This window comes from Saccopteryx leptura, chromosome 11, assembly GCF_036850995.1.
Source record: "Saccopteryx leptura isolate mSacLep1 chromosome 11, mSacLep1_pri_phased_curated, whole genome shotgun sequence".
NCBI lineage: Eukaryota > Metazoa > Chordata > Mammalia > Chiroptera > Emballonuridae > Saccopteryx > Saccopteryx leptura.
Genome location: NC_089513.1, coordinates 21956528 through 21965683, shown reverse-complemented (window position 1 = coordinate 21965683; position 9156 = coordinate 21956528). Strand labels below are relative to the sequence as shown.

General features: G+C 49.2%; 1 pseudogene; it reads right to left on the bottom strand.

The window, feature by feature from the left end:
- Nucleotides 1-1219: 1219 nt before the first annotated feature.
- On the bottom strand, nucleotides 1220-8394 carry LOC136382880 (U2 small nuclear ribonucleoprotein auxiliary factor 35 kDa subunit-related protein 2 pseudogene; annotated as a pseudogene).
- Nucleotides 8395-9156: the final 762 nt, after the last annotated feature.

The window sequence follows — 9156 nt, the reverse complement described above, 5'->3', positions numbered from 1 at the left end:
ATCGCTGCAATATTAATTGCATATTTCCATAGCAAACACCTCCCCAGAGGGCCGAAGGGAGTGGTGGTTAGAGACTGCCAGAGCCTAAAACTGGAATTCCTGAGAACAGAAAAGGAGAGAAAATCAACTTCTTCCATTTTAGCAAATTACCACAGGGACTGCAAGGCCCCTCTAATTAGCCCAGCTCGAGGTGGCTGGTGAACAGGCTGGTGTAAAGTCTCGCTTGGCACCGCGGGGCCTGCCTATACCGGCCCTCTCCCCGTATTTCTTTTATTTCTGTCGTTTGGGCAAGACAGCGGCGTATTTCCAGGGGGTAGCAGGCTGGGCTAGAAGATAACACTCCAGGTCTCAGTGCCCTGGTCCCCCCAAGCTGGGGCCTGGTGTTCATTTGTGCAAATCCTGACCACAGAGGGCAAAATGGGACAGGACCACAGGCAATTCAGCGTGGCAGCACTCAGGAGAGGCCGCAGAGGGAGAGGCCTCTGAGCTCGCCTTCCCAACTCTGTGACACAGATTGAGAAGTTCAGGGTAGAACTGGGGGGGGGGGGCAATAAGTCAGGGGGTGGGGGAGAAACAGGAAGGAAGGGGGAGGGGTACAGAAAGAAGGGGAAACCTAAGAAAGTAGCAGCATAGAAGAAAGCAGCAGCAAATGAGAACAAGCAAGGGAGAAAATCATAACTGAAGAAAGCAACGGGAAGAAATGAGGGAGAGGAGGGTATGGATTTTAAAGAAAAGGCTTTATTAACCAATGTCACCCCAACAAATTTAATTTTTAAAAATATATAAATAAGAAAAAGCAATGGTGCCATTGGGGAAAAGTGTGATTAATCAGAGAAGACTTCCTGGAAGTGAAGGCCTTTATAACTGCTTTGCACTCATTGCAGGAGAGGCTTTGTGTGTGTGTGTGTGTGTGTGTGTGTGAGAGAGAGAGAGAGAGAGAGAGAGAGAGAGACGGAGAGAGGGATAGGGACAGACAGGAAGAAAGAGAGATGAGAAGCATCAATTCTTCATTGCAGCACCTTAGTTGTTCATTGATTGCTTTCTTATATGTGCTTTGACGTGAGGGGGCTACAGCAGACCGAGTGACCCCTTGCTCAAGCCAATGACCTTGGGTTCAAGCTGGTGAGCTGTGCTCAAACCAGATGAGCCCGCACTCAAGCCAATGACCTCAGGTTGTTTTCTTTTTCTTTCTTTTTTTTTTTTTGAAAACAAGATTGATTTATTTAGATTTGGGACTAGGGATAGTTCTGTCCCTACTACCTGACCTCCTCCCGCCATGACTCCTGGACCTAGAGCTCCGGCTCCGGCTCCGGCTTCGGCTCCGGCTCTGGTGGCTCCTGCTCTGGCTGCCCCGGCCCCTGCTGCGGTCCCTTTTTCTTTCTCTGCTTCGAGAACTGTGCCTCTCAGGACTTTTTGCCACACGTCTGTGGGATTTCTTCCCGCTGTAGCTACTCTTCCTTTCCTCTGGGTTCCGCGCCCCGCTGGTAGGAGGGAGGAGCCACGCTGGTAGGAGGAGCCACGCTGGTAGGAGGAGCCACGCTGGTAGGGGGCGCCAGACTGGTAGGGGGAGCCACGCTGGTAGGAGGAGCCACGCTGGTAGGGGGTGCCAGACTGGTAGGGGGAGCCACGCTGGTAGGAGGAGCCACGCTGGTAGGAGGAGCCACGCTGGTAGGGGGCGCCAGACTGGGGCTCCTCCTCCTCCTGCGTCTGCCATGGCACTCGCCATGGCGTCCCACCTCTCTCCTGTCTGAGTTCTTCCCAGAGGAAGAGCCAGACCGATCTGGAGAAAGGAAGATGTCCCTATTAGCTTCCCAGAATTCATTGTTGGGATTTCTGAACACACGAAGAAAGTTGCAGTGCTTACCTCTTGGGCATTGTATTTCAAAAAAGCCACAAATTGCCATTTTCCATCGGGTCACTGAGCAGAATTCGCACTGAAGCTGCCGTCCTGCAAACCATCGTCCGTTAAACAGAGAAAGGGCCGCCTGGCACTCTTCTTCCGATTGGTATTGAACATACACATTGCCTCTTAGATGAGGTTCCAAGTTGCAGCTGACCTTGAACTGGATCCCCTTCCCCACATCCTTGAACTCAGGGAGCACATCCTCACAGAAGTCCAGGAACTGCTGGGAGGTCTCCTCTCCGCCGTGCTCCAGGCCGGCGTCGGGGTCGGGGTCGTCCTTTCAGCGCTGCTCCGTTCCACTCGTCCGTAAACCTGTTTCTGATGAGAAGGGTGGGGCTTGATGTCGAGAAACTGTGTTTGCGGGAACACCTACCTCCAAATCTGCAAGCTCCCGTTTTACTGTAGAATGGACAATTAGCTTGATCTTTCTCCATTCTTCTTAAGTCCGTAGGTGGTTCTGGGTTTTGCCATGTGGCAACATTTTCCATCGCATTTTCAGCCCGCTCCGGCATCTTCTGCACAGGCTCCTCTCTTTCTCTCTTCTCTGGTAGCTTCTGCTTCTCCTCTTCTTTCTCTTTCTTCTGCTGTGCTTCCCATTCTTCCTTTAACTTTCTCTCCTGTTCCGCTTGCCGTTTCCTAGCTGTCTCTTCTTTTTCCTTCTTTATTCTGAATTCTTCTTGTGCCTTCCACTCCCGCTGCAACCATTCCTCATGTAATTTTTGCCTATCTCCAACAGCTGCAGACCTCAGCTTCAGGGACGATAACAGGCTCATGCAGAAGAAGTCCCAGATTACACTGGAGAAGCAGGACAGTGGCCGAATTAACCAGCCTTTCCCTGGGCGCTCTGTGTCGGGAAGGAAAAGATGAACACCAATGAGCTCAGAGCCCAAAAGGAACCTATGTTTGCAGAACTCAGGCATGGCACATTTGACATCTCATTTCATCTTCAAAGCAATAATTCAGGCAGGAATTACTATCTTCATTTCCCAGGTGGAAAAACTGAGGAAGCCTGCCCCGGATCACAGAGTGGGAAAGATAGAGGCTGAAGTTCTTCCCCAACACATCACACCATTTCCTCAGCATCACCCATCATTACCCCTGAGTCCTTAATAGAAGCAAGCCCTGTCTGGCTGCAACTGCGGCTAGGACCAGGTTATGGGATTTGGAAAAGTCTCATCTACCCTGCTGTTGGTCTGCTTTGCCTAGGATACACAGTCTCCATTTTAAAGTAACTTGCTAAGCAAAACTCCAAACTCACCAAAAAACAGCATTACAGGGCAATAATTCTCATTGTAAAAGGGCTCCCCCTAAGGTGCCTTTAAATGGGGGAGCTCCCCTGTGTATGGAAGCATTTGTTTACAGATCATCAACTCCTCGATGGAGAAGCTGGGAGGCTTGACAAAGAAACTTACAAACAAAATGTCTCTAGCTACTTCTCCTGGAAAAAAAGATAAACAATGAAAATAAAGCGAATGTGCTTCGAGAGAAGGGAATCCAGTTGTGCAGCAGTAATGACGAGGGTAATACCATTACGCGCACAAGTGTCTGCCATTGCTCAGCACACTCCATGGGTCCTGTTCCCTGCCCCAGCCCCCTTGTCAGGACAGTGGTGACGCCATCACTGTGTACACTGACCATCTCATACAGAAGGACAGAAATTATCATGACCAATGGGCAGGTGAGGAAAATGAGGCCCAGCAGGTCTTAGTGCCTGTCAGATGTCACACAGCTTGTGCATGTAGACTCTGAACCTCTCCCCCACCGTAGTGTCTATGAGATGGCTTTAATTCCCTCCTGCTCCCTCCCTAGCCCTCCCCTTGACCAGGGAGGGACTCCTGCCCCACAATTATGGGGATGGCTGAACACCCAACATCCAACCCTAGACAGGTGAGATGGACAGCGGTTTCTTAGTTATGCATGCTCAAAGCCCCGAGGAGGACACCACAAAGCACACACAGTCACAGGGGATGCCCTTGGGAACAGGGTGAACAGCCAGGGGCTGTGCGAGGCAGGATTTGTAGCACCAAGACCCCTGGTTCCTAGGAGAAGATGTGATTAGCTTGTTTGAATAATTCCAGGACCTGAGACTGGCCCCTCAGGGATAAACAGGAAGTGCTCCTGGTCCCCTTGATGAGAAGGGAACCCCATCTGTTGGGGCAGAACTGGGAAGGGAACATGCATTTAGGTCATTCAGGGCCCTCCCAATTTCCCCAGATGTCAAGGCAGCACCGTATACCAGACCTTAACCTCAGGCCTTACATCACAGAGGTCCCTAGGTGATGAGTCTCAGCTTCCTACAGCACCCAGAGAGGCCATTTTTCAATAACATGGCCATGGGCTTCTGAGAAACAATATCAGCCAATCCAAAACCAGGTTAGGAAACAACGTGTCCTGAAGGAGGCCCTGGGCCACCTCCATTCTGGAGCAGCTCCCCCTCACCTAAACTGGGGCGGCAGTTATTCTAGCCCCAGGCGACAAAATGTACTCCCCTCCCACCTTCCCCTGTTAAGGAGTCTGGCGGGCTTTATTCACTCTGTGTGTGTACAAACATTACCCGATGTATTTCTGATCTTACTTATCCCCGGGAATCTGTCTCAAAGCCGCCTTTGGAAACTCCTAAGTAGGATGTAATGCATGGATTTCAGCCTCTGCTCCATAATTTGCAATGTAGTTATTCCCCAAGCCTTAGCATGCGGGAGCAAGCAACCAAAGCGAACCATGTGTAACCAAACAGCAGCTTGTGGAAGGGAAAGACTGAGGAGGAAAGGGAAGAGAAAAAGAGGTATGGAGTGGGGAGGCCCAGTGCAGCCCCTATGCCTGCTTCTCCCAAAAATTGGTTGAATGCTTTCTATCTGCACATTGCAGTAAAATATGCACTCCCCCACCCCCATTAATTTCACTTAGCTGGCCATTGTTGGGAAAGAAAATATGAAGGAAAGTAATGAAAATATGGAGGCCACCGTCATGAGACAACATGGAAATTGCTTTTGACATAACCCTTAAAGGGTATTTCAAAGTTTGAAGAATGCCAACATCCATCCTCAGTCTGAGAGGCAAAAAAAGGAGAAACTTGATTCAAGTGAACAATTGGCAAACCTGGGAAACACAACCTCCAGAAGAAACCAAAAGTATGCTCACTCAGTAAAAAGGGAGGCCACCTTTTGTAGAGACAAGTCCTGCCCTGGCTCCTGATTGGCCCACTTTTATGCAAATGAGGAATCCAATTACACTGAACTGATTGGTCCAAACAGCAGGTTCTGCTTGCTGGAATCATACACTTTGATTGGTTATTATGGAGCCACTCCAACTGGTTAGTATAGATGCAAATGAGGATATGGTGCACAGTTCTAATTAGATGGGACAGATCACAGCCCATTGGTTGAAAGACTATTCCAGGAATTCCTTTATAAAGGTTAGCTTAACCAGCAGGGACACCACACAGAAGGCTTGGTAGCACTTTTCCCTGAAATCTGTGTGTAAGAGAGACCTCCATCAGCAATGACTGCTAGACTCTGGTTATGAATTTGGGCCCAGTTAACCAAGAGGAGTCCTTCCTGGCATATATATATACCTTCTCAGGGCCCTCAAGAACATAAAATGTGATTCTACCATAGTTAAAACTACAAAAGATAAACATGAATAGGACAAAAATTAAATGACAAACCAGAAAAATGAAAGCACTTAGCAAAAATTGTGTGGTGAAACTGGTTATTTTCCTTTTGAAAAATCCTTTATTATAATAGTGTTTGGATAATTATAATACCTTTGGTGTAATTCTGGATAGTTATGGAGTAGCTGGTAAGAATCAGGAAAGACAAAAAGGATGTAGTATCATCCTTGAGCACTAACTATCCAGCTGAAAATACAACTTGAATTTATCACCCAAATATTTCAATTAAAAGAAGGCAAAGAGGACACTGGGTAGGCTTGAAACTAAGGCTTAGCCCGAAAGCAGAGGCGGCTGCCTGAAGGAAGCAGAAACTGCCACACAGACTCCTCTTCAAGCCACTCTCTAATCAGGCCAGTCTCCAGAGATGACTGGCTTGTCCCCAGAGCCTTTTTTTTCCTTTGTGAAAGACCAGAGTCCCCCAAATCACTTAAGAACCAGAGCCTGTACCACCAAATCCAAACTGCCCCAGGACCGGACTCGGCAGAGGACAGACGAAGGTGAGGACACCCAATCAACTGTAGCCAAAGACCTCCCAGATGGCTTTGGCAACCTTAAGGGAATGGAATAAGGCTCAAAGTGCTCTCTGCTGAGCTCCACTCTCTGGGTATATTTCTCCAAATATCCCCACACCTTGTCATCTTCATCACTATTCTCATGCCTCAGATGAATGCCACATAGAGATCAAGAAATGTTTACTGAATGGAACTGGGAAGGAGCAAGGTCATGAGGAGGTGGGACTGGGGGCTGGAGTGGTTCACAATGAGCAGTTTAGCACAGACATGGGGTCAGGTTGTGCTGGTCCTACATAGCTCTAAGCCCTAAGGTCTTATCCTGTTTCTCATAACCCTGCATCCCAGCTCTCAGGACACGACTTTCAACACCAGTTCCTTGCCTGGCCATCTTCCCCCATACCCTACCACTTCCTGCCCGTGATTATTATGTATCAACACACACTAGGGCTTCCCACGAATAGCTGCTCTACACATAACATCTGTGTGGATTATATTATATTCTCCAATATTATTATATTCTCCAATATTATTATTTTATTGTCTAATAGTATTATAACTGCCTCCAATATTGTTATTCCCACCAATATCATTATTATTCTCTCTGATTTATTATCTCCAGTGAGTGGAGCAGTTGCTGTTACAGAAGCAGATATCTGGATGAGTATGGGCACAAAGGACAAGTCTATGCCTAAGGGGACAAGTACATTTGGATGGACAGGCCTAAGGTCAAGGAAGGTCATGGTTTGGTTAGGATCTAGAAGTTGTGAGCTAGGCAATGGTAGGAAACAGCAATGATGTGCAACAAGCACAGGTGCTCAGTATGTCCCTGCTGAGCAGGAACACTCTGCAGGGACTGGCAAAGGGCCAGAGTGAACCTGGATGAGAGAACAGCTGGAGAGGGGCAGCTCTCATCTCCACTTCCACTGTGAAAACCGGGAGACACTGTGTGCCACGGAGAGCGAGAACGCTGGAGACGGACAACAGGCTCAAATGGTTTAGGGAATGAGGGGAGGTGGAACAAGGAAACAAGCAAGCAAAATATAAAGTATTTTAAAAAACGAAAACATCAGAGCTGAAAAGGAAGACTAAAAATGATTTTGGCTGAGCCTCCCAGTTAACAGACAAGGACATCAGGCCCCATGGAGCTGCGGGATCTCCCCAAGGCCAGTAATAGATCCAGGATTCTACTCATGCTCTGCTAATTCCCAGGCCAGTGTCTGTCCACTCCCCTTTGTTGCCTGTAGTGTAGCCCAAGGTCCAATGGCATGATATTGTTTGCCATCCACCTCCTCCACAGGACTAGGAGCCCCATAAGAGGAAGCACCATGTCAGTTTTGTCTTTCAGTACTTAGAACCTAACACACAGTAGGTGCTCATCCAATGGAATGGAATCCAATGGGCAATATGGAATGGAAGAGGATGGAGGAGCTGAGACTAGGAGTCTGATCCCCCAGTTCCCATTTAATAGTGTAGGGAAAACAGAACACACTCCCCTCTCCTGCCCTCCCACCTACAGGATGCACCATGTCTATCTCCTTCTCCCATGTTATCAGCCAACTAACCTCTCACGCCAACCAAGTAAGGACAGAGTCTCTGGCACAGGCTGGGGTGCTAGGTAGCAAGAAAATGCCCTTTGCCTTAGAAATAGAGGACAGAGAACTGAGGTTCATACCCTTTGTGAGAGCAGCTTTGGGAAGCAAGGGGCAGTGGGTTAGCCACAGGGTGGAGAGTGGATTCTTTAGCCAGCATAGTTAAGAGACCACAAAGTGAGGTGCAGGAAGAAGACCAGAAGGCCATTCCCTGAGTCCATGCTACAAATTCCCATAGGGAGTCCAGCCATGCTGTAGGTGCAGAGAGACCTGTGAAGTCGTGGGCAGGTTTGGGTATCCTGCTGTTCCCTGACTTCTCGTCCCAAGCACACATTGGGACCGTGGCCAATCCACCAACCCCATATATTTACTAGATGGTCTTGAACAAACTGGATCCTTGGACCTCAGAGCAGTCCAGGTGAGGAGGGGGGATGTGTTATACCAACCATAGTAATAACCCCTTGTAATTCCTTCACATTGGTGTAGCGACACACTTCACAGCACTCGTGTGGAGGACCACACTATTCTCCCCACTGGCTCTGTCCTTCTCCACTCCCAGCCCGTTACGAGCTGCCCTGAGACCCCAACCCCACATTCACAAGCTGCTGACTCATCAATGTCTTCAGTCTGCCCCCCCTGAGACCCCAACCCCACATTCACAAGCTGCTGACTCATCAATGTCTTCAGTCTGCCCCGACTTGCAGAGTCCAGGTGAACCATGTTCCTAAAGTGACTCTTGCCAGTAACAGTTCAGCCAGCGCCTTGGAGGTTGAGCTGGGCACCAGCTCCTGCCTAGTCTTCTCGTCACTGCTACCTCAGGGTGGTTGTTGGGATGCCTGCCTGGTTTGAGAGCCTGGCCCTGATTCTAGGAATCTTGTGCTCCCTGGTTTTTTATCACATGCCATGCCTCACATCGTCCCCAAATCTCTGTCCTATTCATCTCTCCCTGATGTCCATCTCAACCAGCACCCACGACCAAATGCCCACCACTACCACATTACCCCCCACAAAATCCTGTGGTTCCGCATTGCTGCGTGTCCCCTGACCCCATCAGCCCTCCTGGGCTTCGGAGTGCCTGCCTGTGTCTTGATGATGGCTTCCAGGTCCTTGTCCCTCCAGCCTTGCTCCCAGCCTTTCCACAACACCACCAGCTCTGACTCCCCATCCAGTTGCCCGCATAGTCCACCATCCAGCATGGCACCTCTCTACCACCCCACTCTCACCTAGCCTAGAACCCAGAAACTACAAGCCATCTCACCTGGACTGGGCAGGGGTGGGGAGAAGAGCCAGCAGAATGGGCTATTGGCTATTCTCTCCCCACCTCTGGCTACTAAACAGTCAGAAGACAGGCTTTGTTCACTGTGTGGACACACATTAGCCACACAATCACCAACCTGCCCTGCTTATCCTCGGAAATTTGTTTCAAAGCTGCCTCTGGGAAACTCCTAAGTAGGATGTAATTCGGTGGATTTCACATTCCGC